Source organism: Hermetia illucens, chromosome 3, assembly GCF_905115235.1.
Source record: "Hermetia illucens chromosome 3, iHerIll2.2.curated.20191125, whole genome shotgun sequence".
Taxonomy (NCBI): Eukaryota; Metazoa; Arthropoda; class Insecta; order Diptera; family Stratiomyidae; genus Hermetia; species Hermetia illucens.
The window spans coordinates 121,039,550-121,066,639 of record NC_051851.1 but is presented as its reverse complement, the minus strand read 5'-3'; positions in this window follow the sequence as shown (position 1 = coordinate 121,066,639).

Sequence of the window (27,090 nt, the reverse complement as noted above, 5' to 3'; positions counted from 1 at the left end):
GAGCGCTTAATATAATTACATTATAAAAACCTGTTAGATGACGAGCTTGGCGCTGTTGTTCGCTGAAACTAAAATTAGTTTTTATCATCTAGGCCAATCAGTGGAGACTTTCCGATTGTTGAAAAGTATTCATCCTTTCGGAAGTACTCTAGGAATCCTTGTCTCATCACAGCTTTTGGACTAATATAAACGTACTTTTTGTCGCGTTTTGATATGAAATATACAAATATTTCGTCCAGAGTTTAAGGGGGATCCATACAGGCAAGAGAGGTAAAATTGTTTTTTGAATATAGCCGTGTATAAATTTATGAAGCCGGTCTTAGATTTGACATCGGTTTCGGAACGTGGGAGTGAAGGATCTAAAAGTGCATATTTGAAGGTTGAAGATTATAACTCGATATTTCATACTCTTTTCCGGAAGTTGCCTTCGTTCAAGGTTCTTATTGAATTTCTGGAGAAGGCTCTTTTCATCAAAAGGCCTTATATTCTCTGAGAAGGAGTGGTTCTCAAAATTTCGACATTTGATGCATAAAAATTATAGGTACTTTCGCCAAAAGCCGTGTGAAGAGATTTGGGATCTGATTTCATTTTTCTGAAAAGTAACCAAGCCGAGCAAAAGATACACGTTAGGAAAGAAAACATGAAGACACTATAAACTTGATTCACACAAATTAGCATGACAAGCATTAATATAACCGCTGGATATTAGTATTATTCAGTGAGCACGATATTTCTTTATCTCCTTAAGCAAAGATTGACGTTTCCCAGTCGCCAATTGAGATCGATGCACGAATTCATAATTATAATTCATAAGCTGCCGAAAAGCCAATTATTGCATTTCTGCAAATTTGGCATACAATCAGACTAAGAACGCCTTGTATGCTTAATTATATATATCTTATTAATATTTATTTTGAACACGAAACCATGCGTCAGGGATTGACGCTGACATTAACACTAAAGTTCGTAAAACAGTCCAATTGAAAAACGATTCCGTGAAATGCCTTTCGAATTCCCGACTTTCCGAAGACTTTGGTCAATTTAAGCATTTACGGTCCTGCGTTAAAACCTTGATAAGGGCATCTTACAATGATGGTTCACATTACCGGCGGTTGCTTTCAGTCATTTTGTGGCACTCTAAGAAAATATTTTGCATTGGTCTTTCCCTATTGTTCATAGTCTCCGAAGTTCTATAATCACTTATTGGATTGCCATGGTCAAACGACAATCATGAGTGACCAGAGACGACCTAGAGGGAAGAGCTATCTCAAAACCAAAAAAGTTGGCGAAATTGACTGTGAAGGTCCGCCCGAAAATCTTAAAGCTGCATCGAAGTGCCCCGTCGACACCTACTTGCACGCCTCTGTGCTAGCCAGGCTCAGGAATGTGAGGGAGGAGGGGGTTCTTCGAACACTTCAATCTCTCACTACTAAAAGACGTAACTTTTTGGCTAGAATTCCCCTTTGTGATATTTTTTTGGTTAGCAATCTAGGTCCTGGCGTTGGATCCAGTTGAGATCGTCTTTGAAACCTTCGCATACCAGGAAAAAATAGGATATCCTAACCCCTTGGCTTTGTCCGAAGAATATCGTCCTATTCACGGATACTGGTTTATATATAATTTAAAACCGTTCCCATATCCGTTGGTCATGCCTAGCTAAATATGTTTTGAATTCCAATTCCACTTGCAGATTACGCTGTAAGTCATTATTACGCAGACATCAGAGGCGTTGCCTATACTCCGGAGCACTTTCCGTTTAGGTTTTTATATATTGGAAGTTCGATTTACAACTATATTGGGTGAAAAAAAGCTATACACCCCTACTTTGAATATAATATATACGGTCGCTAATCTCGTAACTTATAAGAAAAAGAGAAATGATTTTCAATTTGAACAAAAAAATTAATAAACAGTTCGAATGGACTGACAAAATGAGAAAGAACACATGCCCAACTAACAGAGTTAACTTTGTAATTTTTGCTATTGCATTGATGCAGCGTTACAATTTTTACAAAGTTACATTGGCGGTTAATGAAATCCACACATTTTAGAATTGAACACATTGTACTTTATTTTGCATGCTTAGAAAATACGAATTGGCGAGGCTAAATGTTCTTGGGGTGACCCACTTGTCCGCCATTTTGGGAGAGTGGATTCCACGGCATACCTTAGTGAGCAACGTAATTGTCGGCCCTCCCTAATGTGTGATATATTCACTGCGACTTCCACCTTCCGATCACATCGCTTAAGAGTAACCGGCCACCGACCAAGTTTTTTGTTCAAAATAATATAATTCACATACGAAATAATATATCGTTTACACGTCGCAGACAGATGTTGACGAATGCTTGGCGCTTTTGAGTGACACCGGTGGTCACTTTCTATGTGCTAATCCCATATAGCAACACTGAAAAAGCATTAGCGCTGAACAGTCTCAATTTGATATTTCTTTCATGGAAACGGGGGTAATCCTGTACCCATTTTCAAGCGTCTACCCAAAATGCTCCACGGGGCTTGTTACAGGAGGGTCAAATCCTCCTTGAATTGGCGAGGAGCCTTCAAGAATAAAATTGCACCTGTCCAGTTCGTCGGCCCGTCCATTCTCTTCTCTGCTCCTATGCCTGAGAACCCAGAGAAGGTAAGCGTGCCATCCAGTTTGTTCAAAACATCCCTGCACTGCTCTACTAATCTGAATGGTCATAAAGACAATATTACGGATTATGCCCCGGTATTACTTGCCCACGTGGTTCTTTGAATCGTATTAAGCTTGGCTCTATTGCATTTCCTGCTCAGCAGCGGCCACCATGCAATACAACGATATGTTACCATGGGGAAAATTACGACTGGGTACATCCAAAGAACCATCCTCGGCCGAAAACCACATTTCCATATAAAGGTGTTCTTGTAGATATAGAGGGCTATACAGGCTTTATTAACTCTCAGTTCTATGTACAGTCTTCAATTTAGCTTAGACTTTGGATCACACCCATTACATCTTTTCCAATTTAATCTCGGAAAGGTCCTGGGGATTTAACATGTAACCTGTAATGTAGAGATAAACCAACAGTCCTTTTCGAATACGGACCACAATCACAATTCCGCCGTGAATGGCAAAACGGTACCAATCATACTGGTGTACGCAAGGCCTACCCACCCAAATGCCGCAACTAAGGAGAATGGCACCCGAGTTGTATAACGCCATTCTACGCTTGAGACCGCAACGAACTCTGCCCAAATAACCGGGCTGAGGGCATATCTCCCATGAATTTATATTGAACGTATGCTCTCAGGAAATCATCCCAGTTCTTATGGTGCCAGGTAACTTCCGGTGAGGTTTGATCGCTCTCTTTGATTAGATGTGGACATAACTATTTCGCCTCGGAAGGTGAATTTTGAGAACCCATGTTTTGGTGGCTTATAGTATTAGCTCCTTTTTGTTGGATTTATGCTGAGCCTGTTATGTTGCAGCTCACACGCATACCTTTCTCAATGCACCGATAATTACCTCGTGAATAGTGGTTTTTAAGGAGTTGTCTTTGAGGTAGGAGTGCTGAAATTCGAAAATCCTCTCCATGATCACCCTTGAATGGATGTTCAGGACACCCTCTAGTGGCTTCAACACTAAAGAGATGATGGCGATTGCCCGAAAGTTCTGCGCGGACTTATAGCTAGACCTAAGTGCTTGCGATATGAAAACCACACACATTTCCACTCTTTCCGCATTTCTTTCGGGTCCGGAAATTAATATGTGAAAGATCTGTTTCATTTAGCTCAGTAATTATGATTATCTCACACAAATGAGGCTGCATACATTCTAAGTAAAATTCTGACTCACGTTTTCCCCGCTGGGGCAGAAGTCCGTACGGGCAGGGTCTCACTTGCAAATTCCGTTTACTGGCTGTATTGATGGCCGACTTGTATCTCTTCAAGCAGCCCTTATGTGGTTGCTAGTATTTATGCCTGTAGCAGATGTTGAAGATCTTCTTGGTTAGCTCCCTGATGTTGGACGAGTCTTCACTCTACCACGATAGCAAAGCTTTTCAAGGTTTTGTATGCAAAACAAAACCTTATTCAAATCGGTTCAATATCTGTCTGTCTGTCTGTCACATGCACTTTTCTCAGAATCGGCTATACCGATTGACACGAAATTTGATGAGAAGGTGGGAACTGTGGACCCTCAGACATGCAGTGAGCGATATCCTTCTATGTTGAAATTTGAGGGGGGGGGGGTCCCCATACATTTAAAAGAGGGGTGCATTTTGTTTTCACAGAGTATAGTCCTGTGGGATATCAAATGAAAGGTTTCGATTAGTACTTTTCAAAGCTGGTCTTAGTTTTGAGATTTGTGGCTGGAAAGTGATGATTTCTTTAACGGACCCATTCTCAGAAACTACTCAACCGAAAAATCTGAAAAAATCCATGAAGCTGCCTCTATATGGTACGCAGGCCTCAAAATACTCCCCATATCGATATCCGTTCAAATTTAGTTAATAATAGTATATTACCATATTTTTGGGGAAATCGAGGGGGGCTTAGGTTTATCCCAGAGTTATAAAAGTTGGTAGTAGTATAGAATATAATATGAAGCATATTTTTTCCGAGTTTGATCAAAATCATACTATTACTAACAAAGTTACAGTAGTTCAAAGTTGTCTTTACTGCGTAAATTTACAACCCGAAGTACTAAATCTGACATGCTAAATGCATATACATAACGGGCTACGCACAAATTGGATAGTTCTGCACTCAAATATACTCAGAGAAGAAGCAAACAAAACCTTTCATACCTGAAGCATCCAACTTCCGGTTTCCCGACTTGTTTGTTGTTTTTGTAGGGGACGAGACTTGAAAGGCAGTTTCGAATGCCTCTTCCAGGGCTCTAGTTCATCCGTCGTGCCAATTTGATAGCTGGGAATATTGTAGAGTTTGCTCTACGTAAGTTGACCAAACTTCCTCCAGTCAATACTCCTAGGATCTTTGAAACGGCAAGAGCCCACTACAGCGAGATTTAGATTGAAAAGTATCGAACCGTGATCTGAGAAGGATGACTCTCTAGTTCCATACGCTGAAAGTCCCATTGTCGGTTAGTAAGAAGTATAATGTTAGATTACTATATTTTATTGAAAAAGTTGTTAATATCAGGAAGTAATATGGGGTACAATAATAGGCTGGTGCTGTGAATGTTGTGAAGTTGCCATCAATAAATAAATAAATTAAATAAATCAATATAGACAAACAGTCTGATATACTAAACGCAAATATATACATTACGAAGTATGAACTAATAGAACAGCGATTCATTCAAACATTCTTATGAAAGAAGTACGTAAAATCCTTCCATACCTGAAACGCCAACTTTCTGGTTAGATCGAGATTGTGCTGACGTGCTGTATATTTCAAAAATTGGATTAAATGTAACTCCCTTAGTGTAAAATGTCTAGTTAGCTAGTTGTAACCCAGAATACTAACGTGTTGACACGTGAAATTGAGTATTGAGTATATATTATCTACTGGTAAGGGTAATGAAGGTTACTCTAGTTCCAAACATTCACTTGTTGGAAATACTCCATTTTCATCCAGATGTTGATAAAATTTAACACCACCAGGCAATGATAGCTCGTAAGCAGTAAGAAACTTCCTCCTAAATCAAATTCTAGTTACTAATACATAACCAGTATTTTTCTGTTTTCAACAACATCTTATCTTAAGCAGAAATTAATTACTTAGCAGAACAACCACTGCCACACAGTTCCTCCAAAACTGACAAGACTTTATGAAACTGAAAGGACAGTTTTTATTTAATGCACCTTACCCATTCTTCAACGTACACCTGAAGTGAAACCAATCTGCCCTTTTTTTCTACTCACCTTGTGAAATATCCGAAATATTGTTCCCACGAAATTGCAGGCAAAGATAGAAACGATTTGATAAATCTTCAAATTTCTGAATGGAACTCACTATCTTTATCGATTTCAAGTAGGAAATTAACCATCGCTCATAAGAACCGAAAAATTACTACGGAACGCAGATCGCAGAAAAAAACTCCACATAACCCTCTTCACAAGCGTTTAGTCCTTCGAGTGAAGCATACAGGAAATCGCTTCTAGGGTTACGAACGAGCGCAATCGGAGCATAGTAATCAAGATTTTCTTGAAATCCTTCGTCAACCAACTCACCGTGCAGAAAGCACCGATAACAACAGCGACAACAACAAAGCAGTCAATCATTAAATGATGCTCACAAAAGGTTTTCAGGTAAAGGAGGTTGGGCCTCATAATCATCGTCATCTCCAGCATCATTATGATGATCAGTGGCAGAAGTAAGATCGTCTTGGTCCAAGCAAGGACTAGTTTTGAATGTTGGCCGTAATTATTTAGAGGGACCCCGGTAACCAAAGGCGTCTGTGCAATGCTAGTAGCAGGGGCGGATAAAGTGCTTCGTTTTTCAAATGACTATGTCTTCTGAAAGTTTCTTATGCCCAAAAAAGTTTCATATAAAAAAGATTAAATTGAAACGTAGGCCCGTGCAGTAATTTTCAATGCAATGGTTCTTGGTGAAGATGATAAGTACTGCTAAAATGATCGGTGGTCAAGGAATCAAATATGGACCGAGCCATAGAGATATTTACCTTGAATGAATGCGCACAGGTCCTTTTGATTAGCGATTAGCGATTCCCAGAAACATAAGAAATTATCCAAAATCCGGAGAAGATGGTCGTTCCAGCAAAATTACGATATTCTATCCGACTACAAGGATATCTCATTTTCAAGTTCTCTTAGTTTTTCGCACAAACGATCATATTACCGGGACGAATTTGAGGAACTGAGGTTTCTGATGGAAACGTCGATTTTAGCAGTACATCCCTCTTCCACTACATTAGCACATTATTCGGTTATCAACGTCAACTCAAAAAATCGACGTTGCGATGCTCCCGTTGCGAATGCTACGACCACTCGTAAACACGATGGAAGTTTTGAGTTGCTGAGTTAGAACTTTAACATTAGAAATGAATAGCGCATCGGTGGAATTGCTAGGAAATTTCCAAACGTGGATTAATCAATTCAGGTAGTTTTGCGGATAAATTATCAACTCACATTGTTGGACTACTTTGAGGTCAAGAGAGCTGCGGTAAATCCACAGATTTGTAGTATTATCCCTTCAAGCTTTTCTTAGCAAGTTATCTTCTCTGCTAGACGAACATCCGATACCCACATATGTATGTATTCTGAAAACATTCAACTTCGCGATTTTCGGTAACACTAGACATTCATTCTGCATGAGCCCCTATACGTAATCAACGGAAGTGAGTTCTGACAGGCGTATATTGTTGGAAAGCACGTGGCAGGCCATGCGAAAATCAAAATGAATCAGAGCAAAAATCAAGAAGGAAAATACTGACATCCCCCTCCACATATGTATGTTGTAGACTTTCATCATTTCGATTTTCTTCTTCAACAAACGTCTGTCAAGAATAAAAGAATGGAAAAGGCGAAGTGACAACATTACAATTTCATGGCAATGACACACCATCAAATGTTCTCCTTATTTTAACTTAATATATATGTCAGCAGCCATCAGGATGTCATCTTTTCTGTGTGCTGTAAAAGCGTTGGAACGTAATGACATGGATTCCTAACCGGAATTCATGTACTGGACATCCGAAGGGCTCCTGTTTCCGCTGTTGTGTATTCTCCCATTTTCCCCCTACACCATATGAAAGTTGCGTATAAAAGGGCAAATATGAACTCATATTTACTCTCCATTTTCAAGCAAACATTAAATTGGAAATCAAATCTAAAATCGTAAATACATACAAATGTATACAGTATCTCAAAATGTATATAGATGGGCACAGAAAGGACAACATTAAAATCTAAAGTTTTCGGTTTAAACTTTCTTGGTAAGATAATAAAGGAAGCTACGGATGCAGAAGGATGTTATGATACATATAGTAGATAAGAATGGTTGAAAAGGAATAGCCAGTTTGACCTTTATACCATCAAACTAAGGAAATGTACAGGTGATTTCAAAAATATTTTGAGCATGACAATATTGAATCAAGCAATTATTCCGGAGGTAAGACAATCATATATGTATAACGAATGAGAAAACCGCCTCATAAAGGAGTAATTAAACTTGAAGCTGACGCTTGCGTATACTCTCCATGGCGCGTTGGCTCCAACTAACACTATGTTACCGTTACATCCTCGGTATAAGCATACTAGTTATCGGTTAAAATAGCTATGTTAGCTTCAAAGGAAACAGCAAAAATCATCAGTACTTCTTCGCATTGTTCACATCGATAGCAGGACCGTAAGGAAAGATCGCTTCATTTGATGTTCGAGCAGATCATAATTGTCCAACGTTTTGAGTTACATAAAATCTTGAGAGAGTCGGGTTCCCCCTGTCTGTCTATTTGTTCGCCTGTCACATCCAATTTATTGGGAAGTGGATCCACTTAGTGACAAAACATTTGATGCAAATGTTATCCCACACAGTGACGGGCATAATTTTACGATTTTGTGGCATGACCTCAGACTTTTTTCTTGTGCGCGTAGTATCAAATGAAAAGCCCTGATTATCACTCTTTGACATAGGTCCCAATTCTGCCAAGTGGAACTCTTTAAGCCTTTCATATCTGAAGCGCTGAATTTCTGGTTCGAGTGTATCATCACCAATCTATCTTGGCGCGCAAAAGATAGTATAGGTCCCAGGGCGCAAATCTGGATTAGTAGCCATGATGAAGCATAAAATATGGGAAAACGCTTGCTGAAGCGACATACACAGCCCTACTAACAAACCCTATCTCCAGCTCTACGTAGTGATTGGTGGGAGATCTTTCTTATTGAAAAACTACTGACGGAGAAGGATGAAGACGAGTCTCTCGCACCTAATAAAAAGACAAATCGTAACACTTCCAGGGTAGGGATGAGAGCCAACCCTACATTAAAAACAATTGTTACAAAATCATAAAAGGGGCCTTGGACTGGTCGAATATTATCACCGTGGACCTGACAATGAAAACGAACAAACAATTTGCACATTTTCTTATGGAACATGAGCTCCCTGTATAGAAAAGGAGCTGCCAAGATGCTAGCTGATACCTTGTCCCAATAAGGATAACGTCATAGCATTATAAGAGATGTGCTGAAGAGGAATCGGTTTCCTGAAGAAGAGCCACTACATATTATAGTTCCCACTTAGTAACCCCTGTGCTTTGACCAGATTCCCTAGTCAGCCGAAAGATGGAACCTGCTGTGATCGGTTGTGAAAACATAAGCGAAAGGCTATCACTTTGTGCTTATAAGGCTAATTCCGAAATATGATTAACATTTTCGTTCACGAGGAGGCTACCATGTCGAAAACAAATTGCGTCGGAATCCGTATTCAGGCAATACATTGGCCTATGCATATCTTGCGAAAAACTACGAACGACAACGGACTGCAAAAAACGTTGTTGAAAGTAACTGGCTTGGGCGGAAAGCGGTCGATAAACAAGCGTGGGCCTCTTCAGACGGGACAACTTTCAAACAAATTGACCAATTGCACTTCGAGTTCGACTAACCCACACCATGCGCGGAGATTTTACCAATAATTCAACAGAATGGAGTCTTATACATCTCGATGCTCAGCCCGTCGAGACAATCAGAGAAATCTGATTTCCGACCGTATGGACATATTAGAGCGATGGATGGGTAGAGTACTTTTCTGAGCCGCTCGACTACCACAATATTGAAAAGTTGGAGGCGCGAAGACAACGCACAAATACTGCCATCATCAAGCGTAGAAGAAACATTCCGTGCAATTCATCCGCTTAAAAATCATAAGACGCTTGGACGTAGGCGACCAATTAAACCAAGCGGTTCATCAACTGATGCTCAAGGCGAGGGAAAGCGAATCAATTCCTGAAAATTAGAAACAAAGTATTATCTGTCCCATACACAAAAAGGGGGATGGTTACAGAGTACCATCACTAGGATATCCTCCGCTATCTGGCTAGATCCAATAGCCACATATGCCTAGAATATTAGAGGCCGAAACCAAAGGGTTCACTACGGACAAATCAGCAACATAATTCCAAGGCTGCCTGCGTTAAAATAGCCAGGATATAACTGTACATGGGCATGAGAAAATTCGGTATCCAAACGAAATTTAAAAGACTGGCTAGACTGAGCCTGACCAAAGTGCGAGGCCAGATAAAAGCAGCAGGAGCACTTTCGAGATCACTCAACATCAAGAACGGTTTAAGACAAGGAAGACCCTATCACGCATCTTTTTAACCTGGCCCTGGAAAAAGTTATCCATGATTTTGATGTGAACTCGAGGGTTGCCATCCTTTCCAAATTCATCAAATTAACATTATGAGAAGAACAGCCCGAGATGTATAAATTATCTTCATCTAAGATATGCAATGCAGGAGGAAGTACATAGTGGCAACGTCAGTACCAAAAATCAAAAAAGAAATTGCATCAAATGGTACTGGTCAAATGAGAACCATAGAGATTACAACTTTAATTGAGACCTTTGATAATTTCTCCTATCTAGGAACGAAAGTCGCAACCAATAAAATGTGCGCACGGTTGTTAACAGCCAACAGAACTTATTTTAGTTTGGAAAAACTGGCCCGCTCGATACGTTTCACCATAGAATCAAAACTCTTACTGTACAAGACTATAATCTGGCCAGTCTCCGTGCATTTATCGAAGAATTGAGTTCTTAATAAGAAAAATTGCCAACTATTAGCCGCGTTCAAGATAACAATACTTCCAAGAATGAATTCCCTAATGATGATTCCGTAGCCTAAATAACGAGCAAAGTTATGAACGATATCAAGGCCGTCTGGTTGTGAATAAAATCCGACTGAACAGATTGCAGTGAGCGGGTCACTTAATCCATATGCCTGAGGACGATCCAATCCGAAAATTCTATAATGGTAGGTCTATCTATGGTAGAAAAAGAAGACGTGGTAGACCCTGGGTCAGATGACGGCGTAGAACTTCGGCGCGAAACCGGAGTGTCTAAAGCAAACCAAACGCGTAATATTTAATAATTGTCAGGAAACCTCTCCTGGACCTTGGCCACAAATCGAATTTAAATTTTGCGTGCACTTTCGCATCACCGCTCCTGGAGATTTACCATCAATTTCTCGCTAAACTTTAATTTATCGCCTAGTCTGCATTGTATTTCCGGATCTACAGAAGGCGTTTGACTGTGTGGCGCACAAACTAATTTTGCAATAATACCTACTCTCAGAGAAGTTCATGCGTTGGGTTGGATTACTTTATTGTGATTCGAAGAGTCAAGTTTGAAGTATGATAGGTATGTCGAAACCGCTGCATGTTGCTACCAGTGTTCATCAAAGAAGCACCCTCTCGTCACGCCTTTCTTAAGGTTTTGCTGTTGTTGCCTGACTGTCTACCTGTCACACGCACTTTTCTTAGAAAAAATTGTAGTGATTGGCACTAAATTTGGTGAAAAGGTGGAAACTGTCAACGACCACGCCTGTAGTAAGTCATATTATTCTACTTTGAATTTGAATCTCGATACATTCAAAAGGAGGATGTACATTTTTTTTTTCCCAGAATATAGTTATGTGGGGTATCAAATGAAATGGTCATGATTGGTGATTTCCAAATCAGATCTTGGTTTTGAAGTCGGTTGCGAAGCGGAGTATTGAAGGCATCGATCATAAAGGGGTCACTTAAATTAAGGAGCCATTTTCAGAAACTGCCCACCAGAAAAATTTAAAAAATTCATGATAATGCTTCTAGGCTTCGAAATACGCTCCATACCAATATCACATATATTTATATTTGGGGGAAAAAATTCAACTTACTCACTGCATGCATGATCGTCATCAGTGCTCTAAATCCCATCTTGGGTCTTGTCCTTCAGAATGTCCCTCCGTCATTCATCTCACAAAAAAATGGAATATTTTCCTTGGTCAAAAGAATGTCAATTTTGACTGAAACAATAGAATAAATAATAAAATAATAAAACTCAGCCGAAGTCAGTCCCAAGCCCAATTGTAAAAGGAAAAAAGAAAGATAGCTTCCGTCTGAATGGATGAACGCCACGGCAGCGTCTCAGACGGTAGGTGAAGAAAGAGATTCGCGTAATAGACATCACGGCGTCGATACCGCGGGTTGATGTCCAGGTGCCACTATGATCAAGGCTCCATTTGCTGCAGCTGTTTCGCCACAATCTGTTGTCCCTTGCTACACCAAAGATTCATTGAGTATTTTCCCGCAATACTCGCACGTGACTGTGCAGTGTCGTGCAGATCAGTTCTGTTTTATTATTCTGGGAGCGTGTTCCGCCTTGAGGTTATCTCGAAAACAGGTGACCAAGAGCCGATATGCGCAGGCATCAACATGTCGCTTCTGCAACCATAGTCCACTTGTATTATGGTGCAGTTGTGGTTGTCAGGTTGCATGGTCAGAAGATTCGCTTTCAACGTATTCAGAATGCAAGGCGCGGAGGACAGAAAGCTAGAGGCTTAAGAAATCTCTTCAGTTGTTTAATCGATTACGCTGGGGCTTTTAATAGCATCTCGCAAACCTATCTAATCAAAGTCCTACATCCGCACCGTATTGATCTGAAATGAATAAAGTTTTTCACGACAGCCATGGAAGGGCGGAATAGCATGACGACAGAGTCCCTACGAATACAGAGAGGCATTTTTCAAGTGGATTCGTTGAGTCCCCTTTGGATTTGAATGTGACCTCCTTTCATGGCTTCTGAAGGGGCTTCTGCCTCCACAAAAGTCATCACGAGCCGCATACTGAGCATAGCATTGATGATCTCCACATCCGAGCTATTATTGAAACCTAATAATTTTACAAGGAACCCATGCTCAAGTTGGTGACCTGAAGGATAATCTGCTGTCCGAGTTCCTGCAATTTCTGACGCTGGTTCTGAAAAGGCATCGTTCGTTCGTTGGCATTCGCGTTCCAAACATTGCCGTGGACTACATCTACAAAATGTCCAATAATGGATGCGTCCAAATTCCGAATCCATCATTTGGATTCTGCCCTGGAGTTAATACATGGATACGTAAGATGATTCATCAGAAGTATGTTAATAAGCATCAGCTGATCCCGCCTCTCTGCCTATGACATATAATGGGAACGGCAAGTTTTAAATGACCGTTTTTTTTTTACACAATAAACATGACATTCTGTTAACTGTCGAAGCAGATAGGTCCGTTATTGATGTTGCTATTCCCTATAATAGGAACATTGAGCCTAAATATAATAGAATAGGAAAATGTGAACTATGAGTCACTGGCTCGGGAAATCGAAGAGTAGTTCATAATATTGCCAGTTATAAGTATTGAACCCAAGTTCCTCACGGCTTTCCTAGATGTATTGGGAGTTTCATACACTCTGGCTCACACCATGCCGAAATGCACCATTCGAAAAACGTGCTCAATGATCCGAAATTTTATTTTCTTCAAATGACATGTAGCCACCGCATCATATGAACATGAAATATTTTCCGGGACGCAAATAAACGAAAAAACTGACCAGATAATGGTCTTAGGAGAATGTCACACAACCGCTTCGGGTCTCGATGTGCATCAAGGAAACGCCCTCTCACCACTTCTCTTTATTCTGGTTATCTGGTTTCATGTTAAAGAAACATCGAACGTCCAGCGCCGTCTACGTTGCTTTATGTAGATGATGTTTTCCTAGCATCTCATAGCAAAAATGATCTCGAACAACTTGATAATGAAGAATTGAATCTGAATAAAACAGAATTTTTTGGTCGAGCGTTCCCAACGAAATAGACACCATCACTGACAGTGGCAGTGACTTGCCAATTGCGTGAGAGGTGTCTTCGATGATATGGTCACGTAATTCATGCTAATGAGAATTTACTTCCCAAGATCGGTCTGAACATCGAAGTCGATGGGGAGAGCTCGACCGAAGCAACATTGGCTTGATATGCTATAATAGATGGTGATCTGAAAACCTGGCGGCTGCATCCAGGTCAAACGTTTGACCGAGCAAAATCATGCAACCGATCAAGATGAGCAGACCCCCCTTATGAACGGAACAATGACTAAAGGGGCAGAAGATGCGTGATGTGAACTTGATTGTAGTTTAGTAGTACAAGTATTGGGAAATTTTACTGAATGCCGTTCTTTTGAAAAACACAATTTCATTGATTTCACATTCTTCGTCAGATTATCCAAAAATTGCGGCCATCTGCAAGCCCTTTCGTAATGCGGTATCACTCTTCTCCCCTCATCAGAGTAATGTTCACTTTTCTTTTTGTTTTGTTAGTTTTGTTATGATATTAAAATTGTGGTCCTGTTGAGCCTGATAGTTATTGTAAGAGCCCACAGCTTCTTACTGGTATATTTCTGCACTAAGCCTAAGTTTAGTCCTAGAATATTCAGTTGAAATCACCAACATACTAACTCAATTTGGACGATTCTGGAGACCAATCTGCGCATAACTGTGTATTCGGCAATTTTTCCAAAGAAAACCTATAGAAAGTTACTAGACAAATTAGAAAAGGGAAATAAGGGAGACAATCTACAAAAAATGGAAAGAAAAAGAACTCGAAAGACAAATAAGTTTGAGCATGAACTGAGCAATAATGAAAACAAGCTTAAAACCGCAGGTTCATGCTTCAAGTATAAAAAGTTTGGCGTACATTTTAGACAAAAATACTTGGGTTAATGGCAGTTCCATTTCGTAGCTCAAATTATTTGCATATTAGGTATTTCACACCATACATTTTAAAGCAATATTGATTTAATTTTACGGCCCGACGAGGATTATATTCTGCAGTGTACAGTGACCATGAAGCTCTTTTTTTGGGGGCGAAGAAACAAATGGATTAAGAAAGGAAACAGGTGACAAGTTTGGCATCAAGAAAGGTGGCATCCATTTCCGCACAAACCAGGATTATCTTATATTATATTTGATGAGGCTACAATAGTTATTTGATGAAGCTGGGAGGGTTCCAATATTCGACGAGTTTATAGCCGATTCAGGCTTAGGCTTGCTTAAATTCAAAGCCGCTAGTTCCGCTGTCAAGCAATATTGAGAACTTCGCAGCATTAACAGTGGGACACCTTTTAATTCAGCGACTGTTACTCTTACTGTCTTAGGTAGATAGATTACAGTGGATGCTTTAAGCACTGATGATACCAAACTGTTGGCTGTGCATGAACAACAAACCAACCACTATTCCAGTAATTTTTAACGGGCGACGAGACGAGGTATTCTTGCAAAATGTAGGAATATTACACGTTGGCTATACTCGTCTGATACAAACGAATGGTATGTTACTTCAACCAATCCTGGCCAAGGTACGAAAGATCATGGAAATTATTAGCAAGGAAATTTTACCTGACATCTTCATTAACCAAACCCATGCACATATTCCATCAATTTCAATAATAATAATAATCGTTGGCACAACAATCCAATTGGATCAGGCCTTGAAGTGTGTTAGACTACTTCATTCAAGACCGCCCAAATTTATTATCCTGATTTGAGTCAGGTACTCATTCACAGCTGAGTCGACTGGCATCCGACGTCAAATCACGATACAAATTCCGTTGGCACTAGTGAGAATTGAAGCGCGATCTTCCGTACGACAGCCTTGTGCTCTAATCACTCAACTATCCGGACACCATCAACTTCAAGGATTGGCCATAAATTGTTCACCAGGTTAGACAAAATAGTTGACTAGGTTATTAATCTCAACGTACAACACAGCTGGCTTAACACAGTACTTTTGCTCGGATTAAGTTTGGCGGTCCCAAAAACCATTTGGATGCTAGGAAGGTGGGCATGTTGTCTAAAGGCCGCTATTCCCGTTCAGTACGACTTGTCAGTTACGCCTGAACAGCCGAAAACTGACCGGCGGCCGGAACGTGCATGGGATGCGGCTGGCCAGTCAGTTTGGACTCTTCAGGCGGCCGGAGATCGAATCGAAAGTGATTCAGCCAACCGCCAGACATGTTTAGGCTGTTAGCGAGAATTTCACGTTTATTTAGAACATACGCCCGAATTTCATGGGCATATTCATCGCTTGTAAATATTTTTAAGGTTTCGTGTAAAACAAAACTTTGTTAAAATCGATTCACTGTCTGTCAATACCTCGCACGCACTTTTCTCCAAAACGACTATACTAATTCAAATGAAATTTGGCGGACATATGGGAGCTATTAAATCGCGCGGACACAGTCATGATATAAATTTAGGCAGAGCCTAAAGGGGCTATCCACATATGCAAAAAGAGAATGTAAACGTTTTTAACATAATGTACCCGAAGGGGTATCAAATGAAAGGCCTCGATCAATACTTTCACAAGCAGTTTAGTTTAGTTAGTAGTTTTGATGTAAATTGAGAAATGGGTTGGTGTGAGAGAGGTCTAATTTTCGAAAACTACGTAACCCAAAATTCTTATAAACTTCAAGTCTATGTGTTTATATGAAATATAGGCCCTGGTCCATTCCGACATCTGCTCAAATATACTTACTAATAGCATATTACCAACTATTAGGAAATTGACCAGAAAACCCCCTTAAGTTCATTCTAGAAATACCAAACTTGGCATTACCATAGAAAATATCCCGCATAATTCTATCACGTTTTGTGTTTCACACAAAGCCTTAAAAACAAGTCGGGAAAGGTAGCTCGGCGCTTCGAAAAGATTTTAATCTGTATATGCCAGTGCAAAACTATTCCATTATGTAGCCCGTAATGTATATGCAATGAGCATTTCAGTGTGATATTTATATTTAGTTTTTTGATCGCAATAAATTTACACGAAAGAAACAACTTGAAACTACTGTCAGCAATACTAAAATTCTCACCAAGCTTGGGGATACCATGTTTCATATTATAGTCTATATAACTACAGACGGTACTAGGTTAAACTTAAAGGGAGTTTCTAATCAATTTCCAGTGTCATACTATTATTAACTTAATTTAAGTAGATTTTAATATGGAATTTTTAGGCCTTCAGAGTGTATAGAGGCAGCTTCTTGATTTTTTCAGATTTTTCGGTTGAATATTTGAATTTACACAAAAACAATACTTATACATATATATGTCATAAATATAAATTTGTTTCAGAATTGTAGTCCACAAAAATTTATGTCATGATTTGTTTGCGTCTCCGAATTCTCTAATTGAAAGAAGGCATTCGCAGGGTTGTGTAGTGAACATTGAAGTGAAGCAGTCGTTTTGCTGTCTAGTATAGCATCGAAGATGTCCCATATTAGTCGATTCGGCATCATCGACAACAATTAAAGATATATTCTTCACTCGATGAAATATTTTCAAGAAAAGTTTCAATTAGTAAATTTACAGTGAGATATATCGCGTATGACAAGAAATCTATTATCAAAGAATTTCAAATGATTTATGTACTTATATACAGCGGCCCGTATCAGGGTATTACGGCATTTTTCAGAAGAATATCTTTTCCTAGTGGAGTGATCCATGTCTTATCTTGTCACATCTCTTTATATATTAAATTACATGATGTGAATTTAAGCTCTAATCGTATAATCCAGCAACTAGTGTATCCAGCACGGCACGTGTCCAGCACAACACAGACGAAAGTATTCATACTATCAATAGGTGGCGTGTCCAGTACTGAACGTGTCAGATACAAAAGAATTTTTCCATATACTTACTACAAAAACTGTTCCGCTCGAAACGTCTCACCATAGGGTCAAAGCTCTTAGCGTTTCATATTCAGGAGACGTTTTGTCGCACAGTGTTCCTTATTGTACTGTATAACTAACATATTAAGCTACAGGATGAAATTACCTTCGGATAGTTGCGGATGGCAAAATTATAAGTTTTTTTTTTTTTGAAAAAGGTCCTAAAAGAAAAAATAAACGAAATTTGTTTGAAACGCAATAAAATGGGATTTTTTAAAGTTTTGTGTGAAATAAAACCTTATTAAAATTGATTTACTCGGAAATAACTAAACAAATTGTTACGAAATTTGGTGAGAAGGTGTAGTCTGTGAACCCCTTTATATATAGCAAGTGGCGCCATTTTGTGGTGAGTTTGAGGGAATCTCCGCATACATGCAAAAGGGGATCCAAATTTTTTTCTTCACTGAGTCGTGTGGGGTCTCAAATGAAGGGGTTCGGTTAGTACTTTTCCAAACTGACGTTGGGTGTGAACTCATGTGAACTGCAAACTTGGAGTTTGGAACTACATATTTATATCAAGGAATATTTTGAATTGGAAGTATATGTGACTGGGAAAACGTGTATAGAGAATTCCTCACACGAAGATGAACACAAAACCTTTATAACCGAAGCGTCCAGTTTTCGGACTTGTTTCAGGTACTCTTGGTTCTTCAGGTTTAAGAATAATAGCTCGTAGATATCCTCACAACTGGATGTAGGCGCAAGACTTGCTCAAATTTGACGAAAAATTTGAATATCCAGGAAGCCACATGCTGTCCTGTTATTGTGATACCCCAGATAATTGAAGCAGTTTGAAACAAAGATTATTTGTATACTTTAAAGCGTCTATAAAAGAAAAATGGTGCAGAGCCCATCGAAAAAAGCAGTATTTTTAAACCAATATTGCTTTTTCAGAAGGAGCGTTTAAACCATCAGTAAATCACAAACGAGACCAGGTCAGCGTTCTAGATCACTTAAGGTTTTTCGTAAGAAGACCAAAAAAAAGGAAAACATCCATTTTTTACTTGGTGATGAGATAATCGCTTATGCAGCCCAGACAGCACTGCAGGTTCGTAAAGAAAAACTTTGAAAGCATGAAAGTAACACTTCAAACGGGTGCAGAAAATCTAACCAAAAGAAAATTACATACATAGAGGTACGCCCTAGCAATGATCGTGGAAGCAAACTTAACCAGACGGTAATATGAATTTAATTGAGAATCGATTTAATTGAAGGTTGCAATTATGTGGCCTGAAATCTCCGGAGTGTGTTGGATTCCAACAAGCCAAATGTAAACCAAAATTTGACGACGACGTTACCACTCATGCACAGATACTCTTAAAATTCCTAACTACCACTTAGGATATTTTGTAGCAACGATGGCTAAAAAGTATAATAATTGGGAAAAACTTCAATAATCCTCTAAACCTACATAGATATTGCAGACCAAAATGATTTTTCAGCTGACAATGATTGATGTCAAAGTATCTAACACTGCAACCAAAAGACTTTAATAATTTAACAAAAAAGTTAAATATAAGTTTCTTGTTTCGGATATGAGAGATCCTAAGTCCACATCTACTTGATACTGGGCCGAACCAGATACACTTTTCCGGTCAGTATTCAGAAAGTAGCAAAAAACAGTTCCGTCCAGGGCAGAGGCAACTTATCAGACGCCGCCTCACCACTGCCTTGGGAGCAGCGTGACGGAAAGTGGCGACAGATCGAAATCGCTCCTTTTTATATAATCGCAAATATGACAGGGGTGCCAATTATATCCAACTTAAAACCACCAGCATTTTAAGCCTAAGCCAGGCTAAAGCTAAGTTTATTGTTGACGAGGGGTCCGTGGACCAAAATGCTAGAATAAGTTGCCATTCATCTGGCCCGGTCCAACCTCAAGTATCATAGATGTAGTTGACATCCATTTATTTATTCCTTTTCAACGATTTTTCTGTCAAGCAGATTAAGTAATTTAATTCTAAACTCTTAGCGCAAGGGAAGGGATACCTTCTAAAGTATAGGTTACCTGGGGAATTGATTCTGGAATTTTTCTTGGCCGTGGAGAGTATGAATACTCCCTCCCCCGTTTGACTTTGCACTATGGACGAAGTTCTATGCAGTTCCACAAGCTTAAAAACAATTAGAACATTAAAATAACTATAATATTTCATGTTTTTTTGCTGTTTACTACCATCTGAGCACAATCTAAAGATGGTGACTGTTTACTTCAGGATATCAAAACATAATCTATAAATACAAAAATATACCTTTTATCGAATACATGAGTGCCCAACTATGTTAAAAGCAGAAAATTTGAGGAAAACTAGGATAAGTCGAAATCTCTATAGCTCAAACACTTTTCCCTGTCAAATAAGAATTCAACTTAGAGAGATCTTACTGTATACATATATATCATCAAATAAATATATATGTATCTCAGCTGGTCGACCTGATGCCTGAGCAGACGGTAACAGGTGGCATGGGGGAAAGGCGTTTGGAGCACGCAATGAGGGTGGCGACCTTACAATCACTGTACTTATGAATACATGGTTCATCAAAATATTGCCTCATGTTCCTACATGCAATGCTGACCACATTGCCTCCTAGTGTACCGTTACGGTCTTGAATGAAGTGCTCTAACACACTTCAAGGCCCTGATCCAACATGGATTGTTGCGCCAACGATTATTATTATTAACAGTAAAACGCAAATCGACTATATTCTCATAACATACCGACATCGGCCGTTGATTGCCGTCCTGCGAATTAAGTCATCGATAAAACAGCATGAGGAACGCACTGGCCCGCCGCGCATTAAATGGTGGCGATTTTGTGAGAAGGAAGAAGAAGAAATGATCTCACTTAAGCGCCTATGAACTATTACGATTGTGGAAGGATGGTGGAATCAAATGAAAAACATGATCTACAAAGCAGCCTCTGCAACCCTCGGGGTCGCCAAGCCAGGTAAGCGGCACATCATGAAATAACCGTGATTCAAGCCGGATTTTTCAAAAACTGAGGAACTACTGACGCAATACACGCTGCACGGTTACTAATGGAAAAACACCGTGAGAAGCATCGGCCTCTTTACATTGCATTCCTGGATCTGCAAAAACCATTTGACCTTGTGCCATAGGAACTCATCCGGTATGCTCTCCGACAACATTTAGTGAAAACGAACTCGTGCACTGGGTTCAATTGCTCTACCAGGATCCGACAAGTAAATTTCGAAGTGTGGCGAGTGTATCAAAACGGTTTCGTGTCTCTTTTGGTGTTCATCAAGGAAGTACCCTCTCACTACTCCTCTTTGTGCTTGTTATGGACACTGTCATATGGATATCCAACGTCCAGCACTCTATACACTGCTTTATGCAGTTGATGTTTTCCTAGTATCTAATAGAAACAAAGAGCAGCTTGTCCAAAAATAGAATAATCGCCTCATGCAACACGGTCTCAGAATGAATTTTTGACGACCGATCCCAATGAAACAGGCACAATCACTGTCAACGGCAGTGACCTGCCCAGAACTGAGCGATTTAAATATCTTGCGTCAATGCAATCAGCCAATAGAGAACTGCATAATGAAATTGCTTCAAGCATTAAAGCAACCTGGATGAAGTTTTTTGATCGCATCCAAAATGAGGATATCCGCGATCGATATGGGGATGCACCGATCGTGGAAAAATGGTAAGAGACCAAAAAACCGGGCGAAACAACGCTGGCTTGATACGCTGGATGGGGATTTAAAAGACTCGCGATTGCATTCGGATCAGGCATTTGGTAGAAACAAATAGCGAAATCGATCACGATTTCGACTTAACGGAGTTGTAATGCATGAAAGGTAACAAATAATACTTCGATTAAGAGGGCTTTTAGATTTTGAGGAATTCTACTTAGAGATTGAATTTTATATAGGAAATTGACGGGAAAAGCAATGAAAGGCCGAAAAGTACGAGTTGGAGGATAGTTCGATTTAGAGAAATTTCGGCTTAGAAAGATTCGAATATATTTTGGGTATTTCTGCAAACTTTTTTAAAGGCTGTAAAACTCAGACTTAAAAAAAAATTAATTTGAAAACTAAAACTTGCCCTAAATTAACGCTACTCTATCTACTATTCATTTCTCAAAACCATCTAAACTTCTTGAACAGAACTATTTATGATTACCGGACTGCCAAAGCGAATCTTAATTTTCCTTTTCTTGAATCTCTTCCCAAAGACTATCAATATAAATCCACTATAATAAATTTGATACGCATGCATGCCAGACAAAAGCATAAAGAGGGTCATATTTTATCGTTCAGTAAACAAGGACATGTCTAATCAAGGTTCCACTCTGTCCATTTTTGGTTCGATACCTTCAATCTATAAACCTGAATTACTTGTCCGACCTGTACGCGCGTACAAGATCAAGTAATCACATAAACGCGAGTTGTTTTCTTTAGATATAAAACGCGATGTCCACGGCCTTTCGCGAGCAGCAACTCAAGGGCCAAGTATCTTGCTTTCTTCTGTACATATTTCTCTAACGAGAGGGAAAACTGAACAAGTACTTTCGCGGGGTCTTCACATCACGTCCTTTTTCCAATTCTTTTCTTCCCATGTGAAAAATTTCATTTTGATATCAAGTAATGTACTGTGCTGTCAAAATATAAAAATAGCGTCGTTTCGTGTTAAGCATCTAAGAAAAGAAAAAAATAACGAAATGGGAAAAAGGACTCATAAAGGAAAACCTTTCGATAGTGAATCGCCATAGGTAACCAACCTTCCAACCATTAGGGGTTTGATTAATGGCCTTAAGGACACGCCGCGGCCGCTCGTTACTTTTTTTCAGAAGACCTAAAGACCGCGCCATGCAGTCTCGCGAGTTTTTTTTTCACAAATTCCCCATAGACATGGAGGCAACATGGTGAGCAGTGTGGTCCATCAGCATGCATCTTGATTGCCGGGGGAAAATAAATTAAAAACCAATTAAGACACTGCTTGTGGAATGTTCGTAAGCAAAGCGGGCTGTAGTTGCTCCTGATGTTTCGGCTGCGCACACATAAAATGTGAGTGAAATGTTCTCAACTGAGAATCTTAACACCTGGCTCAGTTTGTATGGACGAATGTGTGTTGCGCTGCATGTAAAAGCTGAAATATTGATAATCAGGCATCACGATTTACTTTTAAATTATCCTCATTTGAAAAACCACTCCGATATTACAACTTTGCCCGGGAAAACTACGCAGGAGTCGCAAGTAGCTGTGACTTAGTTTAGCGTACTTTGCATATATCCGGCCGAAAAGTTCGCTTGTGCATCAGAAAATGCATATCATGAGTTACAACTGTTTTATTATATCTAATCGATGCAGCTAAAACGCACTAAAAGTAGCTAAGTTCTCAAAAATACTCGTCAAGATTTAATCTTGACAAGAACTTCACACAAATCCGTGTTCTTCATTTATTACCAAAATCATCCATTTCAAGAACGTAGGTAAAAATATCTTACCTGCTTTCATGCATCACAGAAATATTTCAAAACACGTTATTCAGGAAACAGGCATTCGGTTAAGGTAGACATCCCGGCGTTTGGTTCTAAGGCTGAGCCCGCCGAGCGGCAATAAACAGTGTAGCCTATATTTGACTTAGTACCGCAAACACTGCGTCAGAGGACATAAATTAGATGCCTAGCCACCTCTCAAGCTAGTCCAGTCATAAATTGTAGTGTTTTATGAGCTGGAGGGTATCCTTGGGTTCAAGTGATACAAATGCAGCTACAGTGTGTATGGTAGGAATCCGCCGGTGAGATATCGAACCAGTTCCATATGATCGCGTGAATAATTGACATTCGATATACGCATGTGGCTTGAATATTTCCTTGCTTGGTGGGCACGTCCCCCTGCAAGTTCCAATTAATCATTTTACCACTTCCAGATAATATTGTGGCCAACATCTTGCAAAAGAACTCCAAAATATTTTAGCAACTTATTGATTTTTCCTTCCATTCCTCCTTTGAAAGTGACCATAAATCAAAATCCTTCAAAATTTTCAAGCCACTCAGCCAAGGACGCCTAGGACACCAGCGGTCAAATTGCTGTCATACGAATTCCGGGAAAAAAGTCGACGCTGGGACATTACGGCGAGGGTCTTAAAAACCTCCTAGGCGGTCATCGAATGGCATATGCATCCATGCATCCAAGCAAAAGTTAGAATCTTATGGTGAGAGGCAAGGTCAAGAACGTATGCAGTTCTCATTTGATATTGGGTTACCAGTAACGCTCTTGATGGACAGTAAAGTTTTATGGCCCTATATATTTCATAATTACTGGTTGAATAATTCGTTGGGATTTGTGAAGACATTTATTACGAAATTATGATTTGTGTTTGAATTTCAACGCTTTAATTCCAAATCTTTTGGCAATACACGGCATGGAGAACTCGGTTTTATTTTAACTAAGTATTATTGGGCCAAGTTTAATCAAAATGTTTTCGGCAGAAATATTTTTACCACTTTAAGCACTAAAGAGGATAATACTATTATGCATTATATCTGAGCGTATTCTAGATCGAACCTAAACCATTAGAAATTATTCGACGTTTCTAATCAATCGCATTTATTGCTTTTCCAATCCTAAATTTTGTATATCTGGGCGAGATCTTTCATAGTATGTCAACTCGTAAGTTTATAGTTATGACCTGCAGATACTCAATTTATTGCGACCATTCGTCAATTGAATGTGGTCTCGATTTTTGCCAAATCAGAATTTATGAGCAAACATTGCCACCGAGTGGAAATGCACTCCACTCCTGCACATAAAGCACAGCATATAGGATTAAGACGCAGCAAGTTGTAGGTAACATAGGTATTCTGGAATTGTGAAGATAAGGGCAACTGGTCACACAGTTTCATGATGGCAGAGGATTTGAATTGTGATTGGATGTCGGATATCAGTCGACTGAGTCAAATCAGGGTTATAACTGGCGAGTACCCTGCGACTACATTGCCTTCTACTGCACGGTTGCGGTCTCGTATAAAGTAGTCTACCAAGGTTCAAGGCCTAAATCCAAATTGAATTGTTGTGAGTAGTTGGATTTACTCCGCAATATTGATCTCACCTGGGTGACAGAGCAAGGCCGATGAGGAAAATGCATTTAGTGCCATTACATGATCACCCCATTTAAAAAGCCTCGGAAAAAAAGAAAATCAAGGTGTTAGGAAAGGTGCGGGTCCTGTCAAGAAATGAGTCAGGGTTCTTCATGGATTGACGATGGGCGCTTTGGAAAATCTAATTTTTCCCCTTACAAGAGAATGGAGGATTCCGTAATCCATATAATAATGAAATATATAAGTGATACATTGCAAGAGGTATGATCCTCTTTAAGCCCACCCAAATACTGGCCTATGCTGACGATATCGACATCATGGGAAGAACCACCCGAGACGTACAAACTGCCTTCATCTAGATCGAGCAGGCGACGCGAGATCTTGGCCCCGCACATCAATGAAGGCAAGACAAAATATATGGTTCATCAGCACCGAAAACCAACCAACCAACAAAATCAAACCACACTGGTCAACCGGGGAGGAATAAAGACAGGAGACTACAACTTTGAGACCGTTGATAATTTCTCATATCTAGGGTCGAAAATCACAACCGATAACAGCTACGATGATGAAATCTACACACGGTTGTTGGCAGCCATCAGGGCCTATTTTAGCTTACAAAAACTGTTCCGCTCGAAACGTCTCACCATAGGGTGGAAGTTCCTCCGAAGAATTTTTAGCCCCTACATGAGAATGAACGATTCCGTAGACTACGTAACGACGAAATCTATGAGCGATACCATGACCGTCAGGTTGTGGATAAAATCCGGCTCAATAGGTTACTGTGGGCGAGTTACTTAATTCGTATGGATAAGGATGATCCAGCCCGAAAAGTCATTGTCCTTGTCTATGGTAAAAAAAGAAGACGTGGCAGATCATGCCTCAGATGGAACGATAGCGTATGTCAGGACGCCACACAGCTTTTAGGGATATCGAATTGGTGGACCCCGGTGCAAAACCGGGTTGTCTGGAGCTTCTTATCAAGGCAGGCCTAGACCAGGTTGTTGCGCCGTTGATGATGATGATGATAAGTGATACCACGATCGTCTAGTTGTGGATAGAATCCAGCTAAATAGGTTGCGGTAAGCGGGTCACTAACTGCATATGGATGAGAATGAAATAGTCCGGAAATTGTATAAAATACACACTTCCGCCTGTTGTTATCATGCTGAAATGACGAAAGAATCTTCGTAATAGATGTGGTAGCCTAACTATAAAGCCGAACTTAAATTGGGTCTGCACCATCGCCATATGGTGGTAATTCTGGAAGTAAATACATTTCTAACATTAGTTTCTCACCCATTGGCTGAATGGAATTAGAATGAAAGTAGCTAAAACTGTAAGATGATAAGAGTTCGTCATTTTCAGGGAATGTCGCGACTCTTCTTTTCAAATAACCAGAGGACCAACCATACCAAAAGATAGCATTACAATGAGGTATCATTTCGACAAAAAAACTTGAAGCATGATGGAGTAAAAAGGCAAACTGGGGAGCGTGCAAGAGACGCACTGCCTAAGCCAGCAACTGAATGCCTGGTACACTGACGGGCTCTTAAAAGCAGAGGGAGCGGGCACAGGGGTCATTATCAGGGGTCAATGGGTTAATAAACTAGTACATTTCAGTCGGAAATAATTTATATGCCTCCTTCAACCTCCAAGGAATCGATAGGGGTAGAACATTGTTATTCTGACCGACTGCTGTTGCTAGGGGGTAGAACATTGTTATTCTAACCGTGAATGGGCACTAAGGCCTGATCAAGCAAACTCTAAACTGGCATGGGAATGCCTAAATAAACCGAATGCGCTCGACACCTACAATAAGGTGTGGAAAGCTAGAGTTTTAGGTACTGAGTTAGAATTCAGTGAACTGGCCAGGAAAGGAGCAGGAAAGCTGCTTTACAGACCAGAACCCTTTTGTGAAATCAGCAAGAGGTCATAGTTGTGCTGCTATCATATAGAATGAAGAGAACCGGCTGATGGAACAATACTGAGCGAACTTAATCAAGATTTGGGGATACGAGCCCAAGCGCTCGCAGGATTGATTAAACTTCACCGAAAAGAGCAATAGGATCGTAGTGGGAATACAGGATAAGTTATTAAGGAGCTAAGGATATCTGCGGACTCTAGATTCTGTGAGGAGAGTGATGAAACCTCCATACATGTACATTGACAGTTTCAAGCTTTTTTGCGAATTAACTTAGTGCACCTTGGAGAATATTTTTTGTATCAGATGACCCTTGGAAGTAGGGAGCAATTTAAAATTCCTGTCGAGATATTATAGGTAATAAATGTAATATGACCATTAGAAGGGCTCAATAACTC